This window comes from Oryctolagus cuniculus, chromosome 20, assembly GCF_964237555.1.
Source record: "Oryctolagus cuniculus chromosome 20, mOryCun1.1, whole genome shotgun sequence".
In the NCBI taxonomy this organism is placed as follows: Eukaryota; Metazoa; Chordata; class Mammalia; order Lagomorpha; family Leporidae; genus Oryctolagus; species Oryctolagus cuniculus.
Genome location: NC_091451.1, coordinates 43,016,243 through 43,039,257, shown reverse-complemented (window position 1 = coordinate 43,039,257; position 23,015 = coordinate 43,016,243). Strand labels below are relative to the sequence as shown.

The window sequence follows — 23,015 nt, the reverse complement described above, 5'->3', positions numbered from 1 at the left end:
AGTTGGTTTTAATCTTCTATCTGCTGGTTCACTGGCTAGGCCAGGCCGAAGTCAGAAACCAGGAGCTTCTTCCAGATCTCCCACGTGGGTGCAGGGGCCCAAAGACTTGGGCATCTTCCACTGCTTTCCCAGGCAGTATCACCTAGCAGGGAGCAGGATCAACAGTGGAGACTTTGAGCCAGGACTCGAAAGGGCAGCCTTATGGGATGCCAGCACTGCAGGTGGAGGCCTAACCTTCTATGCTACAGTACCTGCCCCTGAGTAATGGGTTTTTAAAAAAGATTTATTTTTACTTTTGAGGCAGAGTTAAGAGAGAGAGTGAGAGAGAGAGAGAGAGAGAGAGATCTTCCGTCAACTGGTTCACCCCTTAGAAGGCTGTAATGGCCAGCGCTGGGCCAGGCTGATGCCAGGAGCTTCATCCGGGTCTCCTGTGTAGGTAGCAGGGGCCCAAAGACTTGGGTCATCTTCTGCTACTTTTCCCAGCAAGTGGAGCAGCCGGGACACAAACTGGCGCCCATGTGGGTTTCTGGCGTTGCAGGCGGAGGCTTTACCTGCAGTGCCACTGTGCCAGCCCCAGAGGAATGGATTTTTACAAGGAGGCCAAGGTGCCTTCACAGGAGGGTGAGAATCCTTTCAGCAAAGCAGTTCCGAAACAACCGAATACTCACGCGCGCTTGACTCCGCTTCCTGCCACTCGCGAAAGTGAGCTCCCGGTGAGTCATGCGTTTCCCGTGGAGACTTGAATTTTAAAACTGCTAGGAATACAGAGAAGGTGTTTCTGACCTTGGAGCAGGCAGTGATGGTGCAGAGACGATGCTAAGTGTAAAAGAAAATGTAATGAAATGATGGAAGTCTTCCACAGAAGGTGCCCTTGGGGTGGGCTGCAGGTGGGGTAACCCGCGACATGCTTGGGGTCTGCGTTCTGATCGGACGGAGCAGGTGGGGTAACCCGCGACATGCTTGGGGGTCTGCGTTCTGATCGGAGCAGGTGGGGTAACCCGAGACATGCCTGGGGGTCTGCATTCTGATCAGAGCAGGTGGGGCAACCCGCGACATGCCTGGGGGTCTGCGTTCTGATCGGAGCGCCTGGACCCGGGTCCCGACTTTGCTCCCAATTCCAGCTTCCCGCTCATGCATGTCCTGGGAGGTGGCAGTGGTGGCTCAAGCACCTGAGTCCCTGCCACCCACGTGGGAGACCTGGATCGAGGTCCAAGATCCTGGCTTCAGACTGACCCAGCCTGGCTGCTTGGGCATCTGGGGATCCAACCAGAAGATGAGAGCTTTCTCTGTTGTTGCTTATATCTGTCTCTCTGCCTTTCAGATAAAATGAACAAATAAATAAAAATTTAAGAGGTGATTAAGAAAAGGGAAAGAATATTATGGTTGGAAGAATATGATATATGTGGCAAACAGCTTGTATTCAGAAAGATTTCTTAGATGTCAATAATAAGACAACCCAGCTAAGATGGGAAAAATGTGGGCATGCTCTCTACCAAGGAGCTGTAAGAATGGTCAATAAGGAGACAGTGCAGTGGCGTAGTGGGTAGAACCGCTGACTACAGTGCCAGCTTCCCATATGGGCACTGGTTCATGTCCCAGATGCTCCACTTCCAATCCAGCTCTCTGCTATGGCCTAGGGAAGCAGTAGAAGATGGCCCAAGTGCTTGGGTCCCTGCACCAGCATGGGAGACCCAGAAGAAGCTCCAGCCTCCTGGCTTTGGATCAGCACAGCTCCGGCTGTTATGGCCATCTGGGGAGTGAACCAGCGGATGGAAGGAAGACCCTCCCCACCCCCCCCCCCCCAGCTCTCTGCTTCTGACTTTCAAATGAATAAATAAATCTTTAAAAAAATGGTCAATAAGATCATTAAAAGATGCTCAGCGTTGTCAGCCATTAGGAAACGTGAATCAAAGCTACAATGAAACACCAGATACGTACTAGAATGGCTGGAATGAAAAGCACTACAAACAACAAACATCGATGAGGATGGCAACTAAAACTCTCACACGTCGCTGGTGGACTATAAAATGGTACAGCCATTCTGGAAGACAGCGCAAAAGCTGCTTATCAAGTTACATACAGCCTCAGTATAAAATCCAGAAACTGCACTCCTGGTTATTGGGAAACAATGAGTGTGTGGAGCCATGTAAAGATTTGCATGTGAATGTTCAAGCAAGCGTGCACATACTGTCTGGGAACCAGGAACAACACAGATGCCCACCAGTAGGTGGATGGACTCGGAGGCTGGAAAACTGCTCAGCAGTGATGAGCACTTGCTGACATGCACGACTATGCGGAGAAATCTCAAAAATTCTGTTATCCAAGAAGGCAGACACCAAAGAACCCCTGCTTGGTAGCTTCATTCATGTGAAGTTTCAGAAAAGGCAAAAGTAACTGATGGACGTGAACCTCACCAGTGCTGCCGCTGGGGAGAGAGGCTGGCTGAGGAAGGGCCTGTTAGAATTTGGGGGAAATGGGCCAGCGCTGCGGCTCACTTGGCTAATCCTCTGCCTGAGGTGCCAGCACCCTGGGTTCTAGTCCCAGTTGGGGCACCGGCTTGTCCTGGTTGCTCCTCTTCCAGTCCAGCTCTCTGCTGTGGCCCAGGAAGGCAGTGGAGGATGGCCCAGGTCCTTGGACTCTGCACCCGTGTGGGTGACCAGAAGGAAGCACCTGGCTCTTGGCTTTGGAATGGTGCAGCATGCTGGCCATGGCGGCCATTTAGGGGGTGAACGAATGGAGGGAAGACCTTCCTCTCTGTCTCTCTCTCTCTCTCACTGTCTAACTCTGCCTGTCAAAAAAAAAAAAAAAGAAGTTGGGGGAAATGAAATCCACTGATTGGCGCAGTGTTCACCTAGTTGTGTGTATTTGTCAAGACTCGTTGAGCTGTAATCCACGTAGGTGCATTTTACAGTATATAAATTACATCAAAAAGTTGTTTAAAATTAAAGAAAAACAACCCCAATACCCCAATATGCCAGTGTGGGCCCTTCAAGGTGGCAGGCCTCTGTTCCAGCAAATTCCCCTCATTCCCAGAGCACGTCTTCTCTTTCTGCCACAGAATACTGCTGGTGCATCTGCACTTCCCCTCTCCATCCCCTGGAACCCTGCAGTTCTCTGGGGCTCTTGCTCTCAGTAGACAATGGTACTTGGAAACTAAGATACGGGTGCCATTATTCGCCAGTCCTCTTGGCAGAGCGAGCCAGGGAATAGATGTATGCGGGCACACACACACACACACACGTTCACGTCTGTAGTCCATCTGCCAGTCCATATTGAAAACCGTGAGTCCACATCAGCACTCCCACTCCCGGTGCAATGTCTTTCATGCCAGGCTCACCCTGGACTCTTCCTGAGGGTCCCACGTGATAGGTGGGTCGGTTGCTTTGTCTCTCTGCACCATTGGCTGTTACAAGAGTCACCCTCTGGTCAGAGGCACCCCACCTCGCTGTACCCTGTTCTGTCCTGACATGGCTTCTGTTGAGGTTATGGCTGTTTGTTTTCGAATCACATTTCAAATCCTGGCTCACTTGGGAAGAAAGCGCATCCGTTGGAAGGGCCGGGGTAGCTCACAGAGTCCAAAGGAAAACTGAAGAATCCAAATGGGGGGCAGCAAGGAACCAGAGAAGCTTCAGGGGTCTAAAGACAGAACCCAATAGCCTTCCCATCAGTCCACTGCAGTGGGATGGAGCAACGCGCCCTGTGCCTGGCCACGTCCCCCCTGGACAGGCACCCCCCGCTGAGCACCCCTGATTCTCTCTGGATGGGGCCAAGGTACCCTGGGGATTACCCCCCGATACTGTGCCATGATGGATGCTCGGTGGGCAACAGCAGATGCCCGATCCTCCTGCTCTGCCTGGCTCCTGGAGGCACTGCCTGGCTCCTGGCATTGCCGGCTTAGCCCCGTTCCTGGTCTTGTTTCAAGTGCCCTTTCTTGGGAAGACCTTTCTCAATCACCCGACCCAAGGCCGGCCCTCTTCAAGCTTCCGCTTCCGTAGAGCTCTGTGTGTCTCCTCTGAGCTAATGAGCACCTCCACCTGTCTCGTGGCTCTCTGTCTCTGTCGCAAGACAGTCTCTGTCTGTCTGTCTGTCTCATTGCCTCCATAGCCCCAGTGCCCCGGCACCATGGCTGGCGCTGAGCAGATGCTAAGTGGGTATTGTTTGAGGACCAAGTGGATAGGTGAGCTCAGGGCTGTATCCCTTAGCCGCAGCAGATTGGGAACCCCCCAAGCCCCCATTCCTGGCTGCCTATGGATGCCCACCCCCGAGAGGACACAGACAAGCGAGCAAACACGGAGCACCAAGCAAACCCTGTCTCTCCAGGAAGAGCCGTGTGCCATCCCCAAACACGCGGCAGGCTGGCCAGCCGAAAGGGTTAAACTAAAGAAAACAGCTGAGGAGGGCTAGGAGGAGCGGGGAAGCCAGTTAAACTAGTTTCTGCAAAGGGTTTTTGTGTTTTGTGTGTGTGTGTGTGTGTTTTTGTAGTGTGAGCGTCCTGGAAAGAAAGCAGAGGAACCCACAAAAGACCGAAATCCCGGTATCTCCTGTGTTGTCACCCAGTCTGCGGCCACTGCCACTCCTCCTTTACACCGCGGCGGATAATAAGCCCCCTTCCCGGGCATCGAAATGCTCTTATACATTTTAATGTGACCTTAGACAGCACTTTTCAGAAATCGCAGGCCCATCTGACTACACTTGAGCTTGAATTGAGCTAATGGTATTCACCTCATCTTTAGATGCAGAATTGGAAGATAAAAAGACCTTGATGTGGAAAGAGGGGAGGGTGGAGAGAGTGGGGGAGGGAGGGTTGTGGAGGGGGGCGATTAGAGTCACCGCTTAAAAATCTTGTGATTGCGCCCCGATAACGAAATGTCTCCCTTCCTAAAATCCCCCACAGACTCCAGCGACGTCCTTCTGCCTTTATTTTTAACGACATAATCTTTTTATTCCTGGACCAGGGATATTTGAATGCTCCTGCCTATGTGGGCAGGAGAGACACTGACCTTTGACAAACCTTTGTTTTGTTTTGTTTTTTAAAATCAGATGGAACAGTTATTGCAGTATTCCAGCCCTGTAAGATGGAGAGAGAGAGAGAGAGGGAGAGAGAGAGATTCCATCGTCTGTAATCAGACACGGTGTGGCCCTTCTAACCCACTGACAACCTTCTGAATCCTGCGAGCTGGTTGGAGGCGTGGCGTCCTCCTGCTTTCCTCTTGAGAGCACAGAGAAAATTCGGGACTGGGAGAAAGCGTGCTTCCTGTCTGTTGCTCTTTGGCGAGAGCTTGGATTCCATGCCTTGAGTCAAAAGCACCGAGGGCCCCAGGGAGGCGGGAAGAGGCGAGAGGCGGAGGGAGGGAGGGAGCGAGGGCACAGGGTGTGGTCAGGTCGGCCTCCCAGGAGGCAGTCTGGGCAGGAGCCCCTGTGTGTCCCCCGAGACAGGCTCCCTTCCCGTTCCGACCTGCCCGCTGTCTGTCAGGGCCCGGGGAATGAGCCCCACCAGGGCTGAGTGCCCCCAGGACGCGGGGCCGGCTGGCAATCCATCACTGGCAGAGCACACCTGGTCTGCCCAAAGGAGACAGCAGGTAGGGAGGGGCGGGTGGGCGGGGAGAGTGGGACCCCGGGGTGACTTGTAGGACTGGATCAGAGGTGCTCAGACAGGACCTCGGCCCCCAGGCGTCCCCATCCAGAGGGGAGTACATAATTTATCATCACAGAAAGGGTGACAGATTGGGATGGTCTGGCCTTTTGACTTCACAGCTTTTCTCTGCATTCAGACAATTGGAGCTTGGGCCTGCAGGGCCATAGTGTTCTGTCTTCTGTGCTGGGTGTGCTGACTCAGGTACAGGTGGTGCACGGGACTCTGTGTGTGTGTGTGTGTGTGTGTGTGTGTGTGGCTTTTTATTTTTATTTTTTTTAACGTTGGGGATAGGAAGACCTCCCACTCGTTGATGGCAATCGTCAAGCTGCTTTGGGGAAGTGCTTGCTGTCCGTCCGTGTGTCTTCAGACAGGCCGCACCTGGTTTGAAGGTGATTTCCGGTTCCCATGGAGATTCAAGGTGACAGGCCAGGGTCACCATGTCACTCGGCGTAATCACCCCCTTAGCATGAGGACTTCTGGGAGCTCAAAGTGCACCTGCCTTGGGGCCCTACTGTTTCGTTCGTCATGGAACAGAGGAAACAGAAGATGAGTTTGTTTGGATGCGTTGTTTGAAATCCACGCGTAGTTTTTCGTCACATGCGTTTCCTATGAGCTTTTGGAACTCCCCTCGTATGTGTGGAAGAAACTTTAGCTTTCCTTTAGCTTGGAATTCCCGCATTCCTAAGGAAACGGATGTGCGGAATGAACGGTGGATGAGTGAGCTGCAAGCTGAGTTGTGAAGGGGCTGAGTGGTGGAAATGAAAGAAGGAAGACCTCAGGGGGGTGGGCCTGGACTGGGCGGGGGTCCTGGTTTCCCCGCAAGAGCTCAGGGAGGCACCGGGCAGGTGGTCCTCGCTGACCCTTCCTCCTGGGGAGGGGACGGAGTCTTGGGGGCTCAAGCTCAAGGTCGGGTCTGCCTGGCTCCAAGTTGCGTGCTTGCTGCTCTGTTCCAGAATGTTCCACTGTCCCCCTTTGCGTCCTTGTCCTCAGGGCTTGGCCCCGGTGGAAGGACGGGCTGGCTCGCTGCCTGAACAGCACACCTGTAGAGCGCACCGCCCGGCAGAGCTGGGAATCTTTCCCACACGCGAGGTTCCCACCCCTGCCCTCCAGGGCCTGAGAACTTTGTTTCCATTGCGTGCCCAGAGCCCACGGGGGAGCTGGCACTGCTCCCCCAGCCTTGTCCTGACCAGTCCTCAAAAATGCAGTCTTGGAGTGTGCAGGCTAGGGAGGGGCACTTGGTCAATTCTGGTGCTGGAGCCACCGTGCCTGCCAGGGGCCTCCGAGACACTGGCTGGGCTCCACTGGACCTGGCAGCGCCCTGCCGAGGCGGCGGTGGGATGGGGTGCGGGGTGTGGCCCCTGTTTGCTGGTCACCTGCAGGGGCTGATGTCTCCCCCCCAAACCCCCCCAATCTAAAAATGTCCCAAGACTCGGAAGGACTCAGGTCCCAAGAAGAACCCTCAATCCGCCTCGCACTGCGGCTGCTTCCAAGTTACACGGTTTCCTTGCGGAAGAAGTGGGCGTGCACACTGGGCTGCGAGCACTTGGGCATGCCCTGTCCCTCTCGGGGCCTCGTTCGCTCCTCTCTGATGAGGGTGCTGGCCAGGCCTGTGTGCAGAGTCTCGTTGGTGGCTGTGTGTATGTGTGTGTGTGTGTGTATGAGATTTACTGGGAGCCACTCATTTGCCACGCAATGGACAGGTGTGGCTGGCTGCTGCGCACCGTGGGCCAGGACTTCTTACTGGACCCTCACAGTGTCAGATCTGGGACACACTGGGTGTGGTGTCTTAGCACTCTCGGGAGAGCTGTCACTTGCAGGATGTAGGGGACTTAACGCCTTGTGTGGGTGGGTGGGTGCCAGGTAGGGTGTGCTCAGCCAGGAGCTCTTCGCGTAGCCTGGGAGGATTTGACTGTCAGGTGCACACACACTGGGCAAGCCGCTTCCAACACAGGCCCCACTGAAGGCGGGCTCGCCTTGTTTTGCCATAAATATTTGGAGCAGAAATTGTCTTTGAAGATAAAGGGCCGGGCTGCAGGCAAAGCCTGCTCTGACCACGTGGCCTGGGGTGGGGAATGTGGAGGGGGGGGGTGAGGAGCAAGTGACGTGAGGCTGGGGGTGGTGGTGGAGGAAGGCTGGATTTAGGGGGCTGCGGGGACGCCAGGGAACAGGGAAGGAGACTGGATCTGAGAGCTCCCTGGGGTGGAAATGACCATTTGGGGAAAAGTGCGGGCTCTGAGGACTGGCCGGACCCCTGCAGTGCCATCTGCTAGCTGTGACCTGGCACAAGTCCGTCACCCTCTCTGAGCCTTCTTCTTCCCCAAGATTAAATGAGAACATAGTAGGCCTCCCTACGGTGAGGTCAGGCTTAACCAAGCTAAGCTGTAAAGCAACTGATGTCTCCACACACCTTTTAAAAATTTGTATTTAGTCTTTGAGAGGTAGAGAGAGAGAGAGAGAGAGAGAGATCCATCAGTCTTCCATCTACTGGTTCATTCTTCAAATGCCTGCAATAGCTAGGGCTGGACCAGGCCAAGCTGGGAGCTGGGAAGGCCATCCGGGTCTCCCAGGTGGGCGGCAGGAGCCCAAGGACTTGAGCCATCACCGCTGGCTCCCAGGCTGTGCATAGCAGGATCTGGGACTCAAGCCCAGGTGCCCGGATGGGGATGCGGGTGCTGCACGTGGTGTCCTTTTTTTTTTTTTTTCATTTGACAGGTAGAGTTATAGACAGTGAGAGAGGGAGACAGAGAGAAAGGTCTTCCCTCCGTTGGTTGGTTCACTCCCCAAATGGCCGCCACAGCCGGCGCTGCGCCGATCTGAAGCCAGGAGCCAGGTGCCTCTGCCTGGCTTCCCACGCAGGTGCAGGGCCCCAGCACCTGGGCCGTCCTCCACTGCCTTCCTGGGCCACAGCAGAGAGCTGGGCTGGAAGAGGAGCAACGGGGATTAGAACCGGTGCCCCTATGGGATGTTGGTGCCGCAGGCGGAGGATTAACCAAGTGAGCCACGGTGCCGGCCCTACGTAGTGTCTTAACCACTGTGCCAAGTGCTTGTCCCTGTGTTGTTTTTAAAAACAGCGCTACTGAGAGGCGACCCACAAACCGCACGTTTCATCTGCGTGATAGTTTCTGATTCAGGGCCTTTTGTGGGTGTGGAGGCCTCACCACCCTCAGTTCCAGAACGTTCATCACCTGTGAAAGAAGCCTGGAGTGACCCCTCCCCTCGCCAGTCCCTGGAGCCCCGAATGGCTGCTCCGGGTCTTTCTCGACTTTCCGTACGAGCGGAGCCACAGCGCTGTGGGTTCTTTCTGGACTTTCCGTACGAGTGGAACCACAGCGTGTGGGTTCTGGGCCTGGTCTTTCCGTACGAGCAGAACCACAGCGTGTGGGTTCTGGGCCTGGACTTTCCGTACGAGCGGAACCACAGCGTGTGGGTTCTGGGCCTGGCCTTTCCGTACGAGCGGAGCCACAGCGCTGTGGGTTCTTTCTGGACTTTCCGTACGAGTGGAACCACAGTGCTGTGGGTTCTGGGCCTGGTCTTTCCGTACGAGTGGGACCACAGCACTGTGGGTTCTGGGCCTGGTCTTTCCGTACGAGTGGAACCACAGCACTGTGGGTTCTGGGCCTGGTCTTTCCGTATGAGTGGAAGCACAGCGCTGTGGGTTCTGGGCCTGGACTTTCCGTACGAGCGGAACCGCAGCGCGTGGGTTCTGGGCCTGGCCTTTCTGTACGAGTGGGACCACAGCGCATGGGTTCTGGGCCTGGTCTTTTTTTACCAAGCGTAGCATTTCCTGCTTGTGTCCCCAGGGCAGCACACGGCCGCCTTTCATTCCTTTTTACGGCTGAATAGTATTCTGCGGGCTGGACACAGCTCATCCCGTTTATGCGTCCCAGTGACGCTGATGGGGACATTTGTGTGTGGGTGACTTTGGTGGGCGTGTGGTGAATGGCGGAGTCGCTGGGTCGCCGTTCCCACTGCGGAGCTGTCCAAGGAGGTGCCAGCCGTTTCCCCAAGCGGCTGCACCCCGGGGTGCACCTGCTGGATCTGCAGCGTTGGAACACCCCAAGCACAGCCCACAGAGCTCCCCCAAGCCCACAGCATCCAGCTCTGCCTTGCTCTCCCACAGCGGGGGCCCAGCTGGAGCCTCCCCGCCTTGGTGTGGGGACCCTGGTGGCTCACCTCCTTCCGCTCACCCCTCTCCCGCACTGAGCCCCTCCCTCCACTGCCAGCCTTGCCTCACCTGTCTGTGCCCCTGCCAAACCCCCCACCATGACTCCTACACATCTGTGGGCTGGGGAGTCTCCCTTGCTGTACCAGCACAGGGGCTTGGGGGCCGGGGGTGGCAGGGAGGCCTGTCTGGTGGAGTCCCTACCTTAGCACACCCTGGCTGGTTGGGCAGGACACACAGCCTCCAGGGGGGTGGAAATTGGACCAACTGGCTTTCAGGTCGACCTTTACCCTCTCACCTGTTCCAGGGGCCTCCAAATTCCTGCAGCTTCTCCTAAAGCCTCTCTGTCCTAGGCAGCTGCCACGTCGCCCTCCCCACCCACCTCTGTTCCAGCCAGGGCGCAGAATCACGCACATCACGGACAGGGGAGAGAGAGCAAGGTGCTGACTCCTGGCCGCCACGCCTCTCAGCCTTGCTGGAGACTCCACCGGGCAGGAGGCCCCTCTTCGGAGACATGGAGGTGACGGCAGCCCCTCTGGAGCACCTCAGTCTTCGGCACAGGCACGAGCGTCTGCTCATTCAGCACAAGGATGGAAGGCCTGGGAGAGAGGCGAGAACGCACGGTCCGGGCCGCGCTGGGCTTCTGTCCGCCAGGCTCTGCCCCTGCCCTGCGCACAGCGCCGAGCTCAGCCCGGGCCCTCCCAGCCTCCCACTGCACTCGTGCAAGGAGGGCACGGAAGCCCAGGCCCTGCCAGTACATGCGGGCATCGGTTTGTGCCTTGGGACAACAGAAGTGGTTTGAGTCCCCAGAGCCCAGACCTGGGCGACCGGCTCTGCTCCAGGCCGGCCACTCCCGGTGGTCTCTGGGCAGCCAGTGCTGTGCTGACCGATCCAGGACCTCCTGAGAGCCCGGAAGCTGGCCCCTGTCACGGCAGACGGCTTTCCTCCTCACCCCTTAACGAGACGTCGCAGGGGCTGGCGATTATTATTTTTCATTAGGGTAAAACACTCAGGATACACACTTTGCCATTTTGACTTTCCCCCAGCATCCAGGCCCCTGGCGTCGCACACATCGGCCCCTGAGACATCGCTGCCACCCACACAGAAACCCCAGTTCCTCTCCGCGCTCCCCCTCGCTCCCCGCCCCTGTGTCGCTGTCCCTCTCTGAGAGTATGTTTAAACAGACAGCACAGAGCAGCACAGGCGGCCGGCTTGTTCTGAGCTGAGAAACCTACTTAGGGAAAGGAGAACACTCAAAAAGAAGGATTCCGAAGAGAGGGCACCTGGGCAGCTTGCAGGCACCTCCCCCACCCCCACCCGAGGGCGGAGCCGCCGGTGGACATGGAAACCAGGACAGGGCTGTGTTTAGGAGCCGTCTGGGCCAGGCCGGGCCTGCCGGCTCTCCTGGGCCGCAGGGGCTGCCTGTCTCCCTCGGCCACGCAAATTGTGATCCCTTTCCTTTTGCCTGAGTTCAGCGGCCTCAGAGGCCTGAACAGCCCAGTGCCCCCCACCCCCGAGGCCTGCCAGGCGCCAGGGCCCAGATGCAGGGGGCGGCACTGGAGGGCAGAGGGAAGCTGGCTGGCTTGTCGGTTTCAATCCTATAGTTCGGCCAAAATTAAAGAAGAAAGGGAGTGGCAGCAAAGATTGGAAATGCTGACCTCTGGCCCTGGATTCGGCAAAGCCCTTGGGACGTCGGGGGCCGCCCTGGCTCCTGTCCACAGCCCCTGCCACCCCAGCCTCTGAGACTCAGTTTCCACGGTGGCAAGTGAGGACGACACGAGCTCCCTCACTGTGCAGCAGGAGCAGGACCCGGGGGGTTTCCAGTGTCCACCTGCCGACTTCTGTTCACCCGGCAAACCCCAGCTTGCGGAGCCGGGGCTCGGTGAGGCCGGCTCAGGGGACCCCAGAAGCTGTTCTGCTTTAGGAGCTAACCCGGGTCTGTGCTGTCACCCAACTCTGCTCTGTTAACTTACGCTTTTACTCCTGGAGGCCGGAGTCACGGCTGCTTCCTTGCTGTGTCCGGGAAGCGGAAGGTCTTCGTGGCACTCTGCTGACCGTGAGGTCTCTGTCACCGACGCTGGTGCCTGGGATTGTGTGTGTTACAGGACAGGGACCACAGGCATCACGCAGGAATCTCTCCTTCCTCTCTGCCCCCGAGGCCCCAGCCTTGCACCTGACGTCTCCTTCTTCAGGTGACCTTGGAAGGAAGGCCCAGGATCATGGCCGGCTTCTGGGAGTCGAAGGAGCTCTGCTTCAGGCTGGGGCCTGTCCTCTCCCACGTCGTGGTGTGGTGCGTGCCTGGGCCACCCGAGCCGGTGGGCAGTCAGCCTGCAGGCCTGGCCCTGCCCTGTGCTCACTCCTGTTTAGGACCTGGCTCGCTCCAGCCTCCTGGATCTGTTTGAAAAAATAATTATTTGCTTAAAACACGTGAAGTGCTCCTGTAATTTTAATCGGTTTAATTTAAATTTTAAAACGACAGATCTCCAACCTCTAATCACTTTGAAACTGAAGTGCTTTTCACCAAATGTGAAGTGCTGTGGGGCTGGAAATGATTATGAGGACAGTGAAAGGGGAGGAGTGGAAGAGGAGACGAGAGAGAGAGAGAGAGAGCGCGCGAGAGAGCGAGCAAGCGCCTTCCTGCCCTTGGGTGAGCCACTGGCTGAGAACAGGGAGTGGTGCCCACAGCCCCTTGTAATTCAAGTGCAAATTGTGCTTCCAATCCACACAGCACTCACCATAATTTCTTTTTTTTAAAGTTGTTTGTTTATTTATTTACTTTTTATTAAAAGACAGAGTTAGAGAGAGGCAGAGGGGGAGAGAGAGAAAAAGCGGGGGGGGGTGTCTTCCATCCGCTGGTTCACTCCCCAAATGGCCACAGTGGCCACAGCTACATAGATCCGAAGTCAGGAGCCAGGAGCTTCTTCTGCACCCACACGGGTGCAGGGACTAGGGTCACCTTCCACTGCTTCCCCAGGCCATAGCAGAGAGCTTGATTAGAAATGGAGCAGCCAGGACTTGAACCGGTGCCCATATGGGATGCTGGCACTGCAGGCGGTGGGTTTATCTGCTATGCCAATAGCACTGGCCCCTATAACTTCTTGTTAGATTTTCTGATGGCAAAATTCTGATTGGTCTTCTGGGCTGAACTTAGTGTTGTGTCCGCAGCACCCTCAGCGTACGCTTGCCAATGGGTCACCCACAGTGGCCAGAGTGGCTTGGACAGATGTACAGATGGGTCCTGGGTCGGAAGTTCGAGTTGGGCTTGCAGGGGCGGTGGCTCCCGCAAGAGCGTGTGCTGTGGGTGGGGTGCTGGAACACCTGGCCACAGCTGGCGAGTCTGGGTGTTGCCGGGAAGCTGGGGAACCGGGAAGCTCCAACCCACAGGGGCCCCAGGCTGGGGCCAGGATTGGGCAGCTGGGGTGGACAGGCTGCCCACAGCGGCCCCTGGTCTCCCTTCTTCTTTTTCTCTGCACAGAAAAGCTGAAAGGGCAAGAGAAACCAGCCTCGAGTCTCCCAGGCCTGGCTTCCGGTTCCCCTCCTGCTGCTTTCCCTATGTGGAACGTGGGGCCGGCTGCCTCCCCTTTCCCGGCCTGCAGCTGGGGGTAAGCGCCTTGTGTGCTGTTGGCCTCTTGGACGCCATCTCTGCAGCCTGTCTGCAGCCTGGCCTTTGTCCCCGTGTTTGCGTCCTGTGCTCCTGGAACTCACCGTCCAGGTGTCCCCTTGGGTCGTCTGGACCCGAGCCACCCCCCGCCCCCCATCACACCGCGAGCTCCTCCAGGACAAGCCCGAGTCCGATGGATGGTTGTGTCTGCCGCGCCCAGCATGGTGCCAGGAGCCACATGCAGCGCACATTGGTGGCTTCAGGAAGGTTGGGAAAGGTTGTGGAGGGAAAGCCGGTGGCCAGGACCGCACGGATCGGGGTTTGCTCTTTCTCCTGCCACTGAGAGCCCCCCAAAGTACATGCCCCTGGCTGAGCCTTAATCCCATCTACAGCAGAGATGGAATCAGCATCATAGGACCCCAGATGACTTCCAGATGGGTTACGGAGCCAAGTGGGAGAAGAGAAACGTGAGCCATGCAGAAGGAAACAGAGTAGAACACCTCCTTGATTTTTGTTTTTTTGTTTGTTTGTTTCATCCAATGGTTTCCCTCAAGTCCTGGAGGGAACATATTAATACCCCTGGACTACATTAACATTAAAGTTTTATATTTGCAAGATACCTTGCGGCTGGCACTGTGGTGTAGGAGGTAAAGCCGTTGCCTGCAGTGCCGGCATCCCATATGGACGACAGTTTGAGCCTCGGCTGCTCCACTTCTCATCCAGCTCTCTGCTATGGTCTGGGAAAGCAGTAGAAGATGGCCCAAGTTCTTGGGCCCCTGAACCCGTATGGGAGACCTGGAAGAAGCTCCTGGCTTCGGATCAGCATAGCTCCGGCCACTGTGGCCAATTGGGGAGTGAACCAGCACACAGACGACCTATCTGTATCTCTGCCTCTCCTCCTTTGTGTAACTCTGACTTTCAAATAAATAAATAAATCTTCAAAAAAAAAAAAACAACAACAAGATTCCTGACAAATAAAGGATTTGTATCCAGAGTTCAGGAAGAATTATACAATCAAAATAAGGAAAGAAGGGCAAGTGAATAGAACAATGGGCAAAGCATCTGGACGGACAATTCACAGAGGAGGAACCACATGAGATTCCCATCACGTGAAGAGACTCCAGCCTCTGGGTAACCAGCAGGTGCAGGTTATAGCTTTAGGTATATGACGAGCAGAGCAAGACAGAGCGGGAGCCAGCGCTCGTGGAGGCCACCTCCGCGGCTGCGCTGCCTGGCGCCCAGGAAGCCCATGATGACCTCCCCAGGCCAGTGTCCCTGTGCGGCCTCTGGAAGGGGACAGACCCAGACCCGCCAGCAGCCGCTCCCTCTGCCATTTCTTTAGGTTGAATTGGCTATTTTTCTCCACCCCAATTGCTTTTTTTCTTTTTTCTTAAAGACGTATTCATTTGAAAGGCAGAGTTACAGAGAGAGAGAGAGGAGAGGGAGAGAGAGAGACAGAGAGAATAACTTCCACTCACTCATTCACTCCCCAGATGGCTACAACAGCCAGGGCTGGGCCAGCCTGAAGCCAGGAGCTGGGAGCTTCATCCAGGTTTCCCATGTGGGTGACGGACCTAAGCACGTGGGCCGTCTTTTGCTGCTTTCCCAGGCTGTTAGCAGGGAGCTGGATTGGAAGTGGAGCAGCGGGGGCTCAAACCCTCCCCGTAGGGGGTGCAGGCTGCAGCTTTAACTGACTATACCACAGCTCCAGCCCCTCCCCCGATTGTTGAGATGGGCGTTTGGATCCTTGTATTTCAGCATTTCTTCCTTTCCAAAACATGTTTGAGTGCCAATTTCCCTCCAAGACTGACTGAGTGCGATTCCAAAGACGATCACAGAACGCAGCTCTCTCGCTATTTTGTTCTGGTATTTTCTAATATCCGCTAGGATTGTGCTGGTTGATCCAGTGAATTTCCCAACTTTCCTGAATTCTTAACTTTCATGAAGTATTCTGCTCAGTGGCTGGTGCCTCTGTGCGTGCTGCGCTGCTGAGAGCGCGGGCTGCATGTGGGCTTGACCTCCCGACGTGCCGGCCGTGCGCGGCTGTGCCTTGCTGTGTGTGTGTGCGCGCACCCCGCAGCTCTCAGGGACGGTGCTCTGCAGATGTCGATTAGCTTGGTTACTGATGTGAAGGAAGACTTCCTTACCCTTGCTAAGTGGCCGGTTCTGCCAATTATAAAGACGTGTTAAAATTTGCCACCAAGGTGGTGGTTTTGTCTGTTTCTCTACTGAGTTCGGTCAGTTTTGTCTTTGTGTACTTTGGGACTGTGTTATTAGATGCATGCACATTTGGGGTTATTATGTCATTCCAGCAAGTTAGATTTTGTATTTTATCAATGGCCCTCTTGGTGTTAGTCTTATTCTCTTCCTTGAAGCCTGTGTTGTCTGCTGGCCAGGCAGCTGGTCCAGCTCCTTCTTGGGGGCTGCCTGCACTGAGATGTCTTTGCATCCTTTCACTTTCCATCTTTCTGGATCTTTGTATTTCCAGGGTGCACCCAGCAAGAAGCATACACATTTTTTCCCCAGTCTTTGTCCTTTTGCTTTTAACATAATGCCAGACATAGTCTATCTTTTCTGTCTAGTATGTTATTTTTTCCTCCTTTTTTGACTTAGAATCAATTTTTTTCTTTTAAGATTTATTTATTTATTTGAAGGGCAGAGTTACAGAAAGGCAAAGAGGAAGGGAGGTCTTCCATCTGTTGGTTCACTCCCCAGTTGACCACAATGGCTGGAGCTGGGCTGATCCAAAGCCAGGAGCCAGGAGCTTCTTCCAGGTCTCCCATGTGGGTGCAGGGGCCCAAGGACTTGGGCCATCTTCTACTACTTTCCTAGGCCATAGCAGAGAGCTGGATCGGAAGTGGGGCAGCCAGGACTGAAAATGACACCCATATGGGATGCCAGCCCTGCAGACGGTGGCTTCACCTGCTAGGCCACAACGCCGGCCCCTTGACCTCTCTTAGATTCACTGGGTGTTTTTAGTAATCTTCTCTCCCATCCCCACTTCCTGTTCTCTTGGTCGTCTCTTAGTGATTCTTCTAGAACTGTGGTTCCCAGACTGCACTCAAGATACCTTTATGCTCTTAACTTCAGAATTCTGGACAGATTTTATCCATCCAGGCTACCCTGCCAATGCTGGATAGTATTAAGGGTTAAAACTGAGACACAATGAACATGTTTATTAATTCATATAAGAGCAGCAAGATCCTAGTTATTAAAATAACCTCTCTTGTTTTTCCGTAGAAAGTGACTTTATTTTCTAAAGCACAAGAGTGAAGGAGATTGTGGCCAGCCTGTGGCTCACTTGGTTAATCCTCTGCCTGCGGCTCCAGCATGCCATATGGGCACTGGGTTCTAGTCCCAGTCAGGGTGCTGGATTCTGTCCCGGTTGCTCCTCTTCCAGTCCAGCTCTCTGCTGTGACTGGGAAGGCAGTGGAGGATGGCCCAAGTGCTTGGGCCCTGCACCCCATGGGAGACCAGGAGGAAACACCTGGCTCCTGGCTTTGGACTGGCGTAGCTCCAGCTGTAGTGGCCATTTGGGTGGTGAACCAATGGAAGGAAGACCTTTCTATATGTCTCTCTCTCTCTCTCACTGTCTAAATCTATCTGTCCTGGCCCACTTGGATACAGAGCTTCATAAAACACAGCTCTGCCCTCAGATCTGCCCCAGAATTCTTGGTGTGATGTGTTGTTTGGGTTGAAATACAAGAAGAAAATCCGGCCTCCTTCAGATGTGTTGTCGGGAGAAGAGGGATATTCTAACCTTCTCAGAGTACTGTGGACGTCTTCCTTGGCTGTATGCCACACTTCACAGGTGATAGTTTCTTGAGGTCAGTCACAAGGTGAATCTTCGATATTATCATTAACTGCTGTTTCTGCTTCATTGACATCCGTCCGTCCCATGCAGTTTGAGCGGGTTTGTCACTTGTACATCATTTCGCAGCACAGTTTGTTGGTCAGTCGGAATATACTGCTTCACCAGGTTGTGTGGGTCTCCCAAATGTTGACATGTTTGACTGTGTAATATCAAAAAACTACATTCGTTTATGCCACCGATTTTATCAAAAGGGTTTTTAAATGTCGGAGAGCTCTCAACTCACAATGGCCGGGGCACGTCTTCAAGAATCCGGGTTTGTGGGGCTGGCGCTGTGATGTAAGTAGGCTGTCTCCACCTGCGGTGCTGGCATCCCATATGGGCACCGGTTCGAGCCCCGGCTGCTCCACTTCCAATCCAGCTCTCTGCTATGGCTTGGGAAGGCAGTAGAAAATGGCCCAAGTCCTTGGACCCCAGCACCCCTGTGGGAGACCCAGAAGAAGCTCCTGGCTTCGGATTGGCTCAGCTTCGGCTGTTGTGGCCAAATTGGGGAATGAACCATTGGACCATTGGATGGAAGACCTCTCTCTGTCTCTGCCTCTCCTCTCTCTGTGTAACTCTGACTTTCAAATAAAATAAAATAAATCTTTAAAAAAAAAAAAAAAGAAAACTCAGATTGGATCACTGGTAGCACAGGGTCCTTCAAGTGACGCATTCACTTTGTTCATTTGTGAGCAGATGGGTGGGACGCGGCCAGGTCGGAGGGGCCACAGCTGGCCTGCCAGTCTCCGGGAGAGCAGCTGCTGGTGGGGAAGTGGCTCATGCGCCCTGCACTAGCACAGGTGTGTTGTTCGAGCGTGCTGCCCTGGGCTTCACGCCTCCACCCCAGCTCGTCACACAGAAGTTTTAAAACTCTGCAGTCCAGGCTCATAATTCAGCAAGAATTAATCCTCTTTGCCTGTTCTTTTAAAGACAGTCTAGTGAAATTGTCTCCTGCGTTTATTTCTTTCGTTCTCTGTTCTGCAAGGGCGTGCTGGACCCCTTGCCCCAGCGACTTGGGGTAAGGATTGGGCCACGGTGGGTTTTGCACCATCTGTGCCCATGTTGACAGAGTAAAAAGAGGCAAGTAATGCCATCATTTTGGTATGAAAATGGTTGTCCCATGAGAACTTCCAGACGTCTGAAAACCACATTTCGTGAACTGCTGTCCCAGCGGTCACAGCTGGCATCTTTGATTGATTGATTGATTGACTTTAAATAGTACTTCCCCCATTTCCTGGACAACGGAAGGATCCTAGAGTACTTTAAGTTCAATTACTCCTTTCGCCCTGGTGTGTTATAAGTTTTTGCATTTTATTTCTCTCTATGGCACATACCCTCTCCCCAGATCATTGATTTTCATACACTGATGCTCATTGTTCTACAAACTGACCCTTCTGTCCATTTTCATTTCTTTGTGCCCTCCAAGCTTCTCTCTGAAGAAGCTCTCAGTATGTCTTCTAGTGTGGGTGGGTCTGCCCGTGTGGATTCTCTCAGCCTGAGAACCTTCCTCCCAGACTGGAATACCGGATTTCCCCTGCGTCGAAGGACACTCTTGCTAGGGAGTGCGGCTCGGCAAAGTTTCTCTCCAGGACTCTGTAGACAGCATTGCGTTGCCTCCCTCTCGTTGTTTCCACAGATGTTGGATGTCAGGATTATTTTGCTGTTTTGCAGGTAAAGTCTTTTTTTCCCTCTCCTAAGACTTTGTCTTTGGTTTCCACAGTTTCACTACAATGTCCGTACCTGTGGCCCCCTGTGTGTGGGGAAATTAGTTACACGAAGCAATTCAAAGATGGCGCCCAGAGGAAGTAAGGTGGGTGGAACTCAAAGTTGTTTACCACTAAAACTAATTGGCTATGCAACATCAGGAGAAATGGCGACAGCTGATGACGTGTGTATAGACATATGGCTAGTCCTATAGAAATCATCCCGTAAAATGATCTTTTCAGTGATTGGTTGGTCCTTAGCCCTGCCCCAATGACTCTGCAGTTTTGTGCTTTAAAAGGGTCTGTTACACGCAAAATAAACGAGTTCTTGCTAGACTTGACTCCCGCTGCCTCTGATTGTCTCCGGGATCAGGAGGCTGGGGAACGGGCGAGCGGCACACTTACCTTTCCTCGAACCCAGTCCCTCCTTGTGCGGGTGGACTGAGACCCTGCGCCTGTGTAGTTAGATTTCTTGGAAATGTCATAGCACTTCTTGGATCTCCCAAAAGAAAATTTCCCAGCCCCTGAGGATTCTTAGACATTCTCTATCTGGGTGTCGCTTCTTCTGCCTGTTTCTTTCTCTTCTTCTTTTGGGTCTTCATTTTCACATGTTAGATGTTTCATGATACCTCATATTGCTTTTTTTAAAAAAAATGTATTTTGTTTTTGCTTCATTTCTGATTCCTTTTGAGTACAATTTAAAACATCTATTTATTTATTTGAAAGGCAGAGAGAGCAAGTGAGAGAGAGACACAGGCAGCGGTCTCCTATTTGCTGGTTCTCTCCCCAGATGGCTCCAACAGCAGGGCCTTGGCCAGCCTGAAGCCAGGAGCGGGGACCTCAGCCTCTCCTGTGCGTGGCTGTCATGGTGAGGGGCTGTGCCAGAGGACACATTGGCAGGAAGCTGGAGCCAGGGCTGGCCTTGGGAGCTGAACGTGAACTCCAGTGCAGGAAGTGGGAGAGGAAGTGGCGTCTTCAGAGCTGTGCCCAATGCCTGCCCCATCCATTGTCTTTCTTCTGTTTCTCTTCTGTTCTCGACCGCCGCCTCTCTGCATCATTCCAGATAATTCCTTCTGATCTACCTTTCAGTCTACTAATTGTGTCTTCAGCTGTGTCCTATTTGTCATCAAACCCATCCACACAAGCTGTAATTTCAGTCATTCCATTTCAGCCCTAGAACTTCATACTTGATTCCCCTCAGTAGCTTCTGGCTCTGGGGTAATTCTCAGCCCTTTGTCTGCTGGGACGCATTGAGCTGGTTAACCCGAGAGTCTGGGTCTGACACCTCCAGCACCTGGAGCTCCTGTGAGAGGTCCCCATAACGTCTCTCTCTTTCAGTCATATTATTATTGTTGTTTAATTCACCTTTTCCCTTATTTTATTTTGATTCTCCCTCTACTATTTTGAAATTTCATCTTTTTTTCCTATTTTTTTCAGATTTTTCCCACTTTATCATGTGTCTTTAATTTAATAACATACTAAATTAATTGATTTCTTAATTCCCTTTGCATAGTAAAAGAAACTTAGGACACCACAGATCAAATCATCAGATCACCACTCCCCCCTTACGTGTTATTGCTGCCTAATTTTTTTTTAATTTATTTGACAGGCAGAGTTAGACAGTGAGAGAGAGAGAGACAGAGAGAAAGGTCTTCCTTCTGTTGGGTCATCCCTTAAATGGTTGCTACGGCTGGCGCGCTGCATCGATCCGGAGCCAGGAGCCAGGAGCCTGGTGCTTCCTCCTGGTCTCCCATGCGGGTGCAGAGGCCCAAGCACTTGGGCCATCCTCCACTGCCCTCCTGGGGCCACAGCAGAGAGCTGGACTGGAAGAGGAGCAACCGGGACTAGAACCCGGAGCTCATATGGGATGCCGGCACCGTAGGTGGAGGATTAGCCAAGTGAGTCATGGCACCGGCCCATTGCCTAATATTTTAATTACTCTATTTTTCTATGACCTTATAAGTTACATTTTATTATTTTATGCATGTTTATTTAGTTGGTTTAATACATTTAAATATATACTATTTTTATTTTATATACAATTATTTGGTTTTATATATGTAAATGTATTCATATGTAAATACACATTATTTCTTATTTTATATACAATTATTTAGTTGATTTGTATATATGAAGACACTAAAATATCCATCCATATTATTCTGGTTATTTTAGCTATACTTATTTTGCTTTTTGTATAAATAAATATGTTCATATGTAAGTACACATTATTTCTTATTTTATGTACAGTTAGCTGGTTTAGTATATGTAAATACATATTATTTAGATTCTTTTATCTATAATTATTTTGTTGGTTCACATATGGATATATATTCATCCCCTTCTTTGCTCACTATTGAATTTTTTAAAGGCTTTATTTATTTGAGAGGTAGAGCTACAGAGAGAGGGAGAGACAGAAAAGTCTTTGATCCACTGGTTCACTCCCGAGATGGCTGCAACAGCAAGAGCTGCACCGATCTGAAGCCAGGAGCTTCTTCAGGGTCTCCCACGTGGGTGCAGGGGCCCAAGGACTTGGGCCATCTCCTCCTGCTTTTCCAGGCCACAGCAGGGAGCTGGATAGGACGTGGGGCAGCTGGGGCGGCGGCTCAGCCCCCTGCGCCACACCCCAGTCCCTCGCCGCTGCTTCTTGCCCCGCACACTGTTCTGTGGTTACTTCGTTCCCTGCTCCTTCACCGCCAAGGCCGCTGTCTGAGCACATCTTCGTCTGGCTTCTGCCCGGGCACTGCAGTTCTGTGGCGCACACAGCCCTGGGTTGGTGGTGATGGCACCTGCACGCTCTGCACCGCGCTGCCCGTCTTGTGGCTGCTGTTGCTGGTGCGGGAGTTTGCTGGCAGCCTTGCCACTGCCTGCAAGGCCATCTCTTCTGTCCGTCTGGCCGCTCGGAAATCTTAGCGCGTCCTTGATGCTTTCGGGATTCACTGCGGATGCCTGAGAGGGTCTAGACCATCCCACCCTTCCAGGGCTTTGCTGTGACTCCAGAACCTTGAATTCGTCTCCTATCTGACCTGGAAAGTTCTCAGCCGCTGCCTCTCTCCCGGTATCGTCTGCACTCTCCTTCGGGGACTCTGCTTGGCACGCGTCACAGCTTCCCGTTCTGGCCTCTACTCTCTCACGCTCTCCTTGTCTCCTGACACTGGATTCTGGGTCGTGTAATCAGATGCTATGCTCAGGTTCATACATATTATTTTCAGTTGTGTTCAATCTACTTGTCAACCACTGATTTAAAAAAATATCACAATTCCCATTGATTATTCTTCGCAGCTCGGTCGCTCCCGAGAGCCTGCTGTGGATCGGCCGTCTTGGCGAGTCCGATGCCTCTTTGCACGCCCCGCGCGCCCTTTAGACGCCCATGCGTTGCTGTTTACAGGACTCACTGCACTGACCTTGTGCAGATCTTTGTTGTTCTTATCCACGGCCTCTCATGATCCTCGCCTCCTCCTGTCTGTGATCTACCCGGTGAGTTCATTGCTGGCTTTCTTTAATCTGCAGGCGTCCTGTGGGCCTCCGTGGGGGATGCTTTCCTTCAGAGTTCCTGTCTGGCTCTGCTGCGAGTCAGTGGCTCCAGCCAGCTTCGAGCATCCCCAGTCTGCGAGGGGCTCCAGGCTTAGCTGCTCCACCTCGCGCTGGCTCTAGGCTTGGAATCGCAATTACAGCACAGGCTGGTGCGCGTGGTCAGGGCACGCAGGGCCCCTCTGCTGCTACGCTGCCAGCTCCCCCCAGCTCCAGCTCCCATCTGAGCGAAGACACAGAGCCTGGGCACGTCCCTGTGCCGCCAGCCAGCTATGTGTCAGAGGGGCTTGTCGCTCAGGACGGCCTCGTCTGGACAGGGTGGGCCCCTCGGAGCAGTGGGTCTGGTGTTCCTGTAGAGTGGAAGGTACGGTGTTAACTGCGTCAGGCTTCTTCCTTCTACAGCTCTTGTAAATATGGTGGAGGAGGGAAATCCCACGTCTAACAAAAGGAGTGTCACGAAGATCAACGAGACCAGCAAGCCACAGCGCTGAGGCTGAACGAATGGTAGCAAGTGGTCACGCCGATGGGGA

General features: G+C 53.5%; 1 long non-coding RNA gene across 1 annotated transcript in view; it reads left to right on the top strand.

Moving 5' to 3' along the window:
* Positions 1–4,847: 4,847 nt before the first annotated feature.
* Positions 4,848–23,015, top strand: part of LOC127487982 (uncharacterized) — a 34,437-nt gene continuing 16,269 nt past the window's right edge. The window contains exons 1-3 of the long non-coding RNA XR_007915363.2: positions 4,848–5,579; positions 18,972–19,061; positions 22,237–22,431. This is a non-coding gene — a long non-coding RNA (uncharacterized lncRNA). The remainder of the gene's footprint in view (positions 5,580–18,971; positions 19,062–22,236; positions 22,432–23,015) is intronic.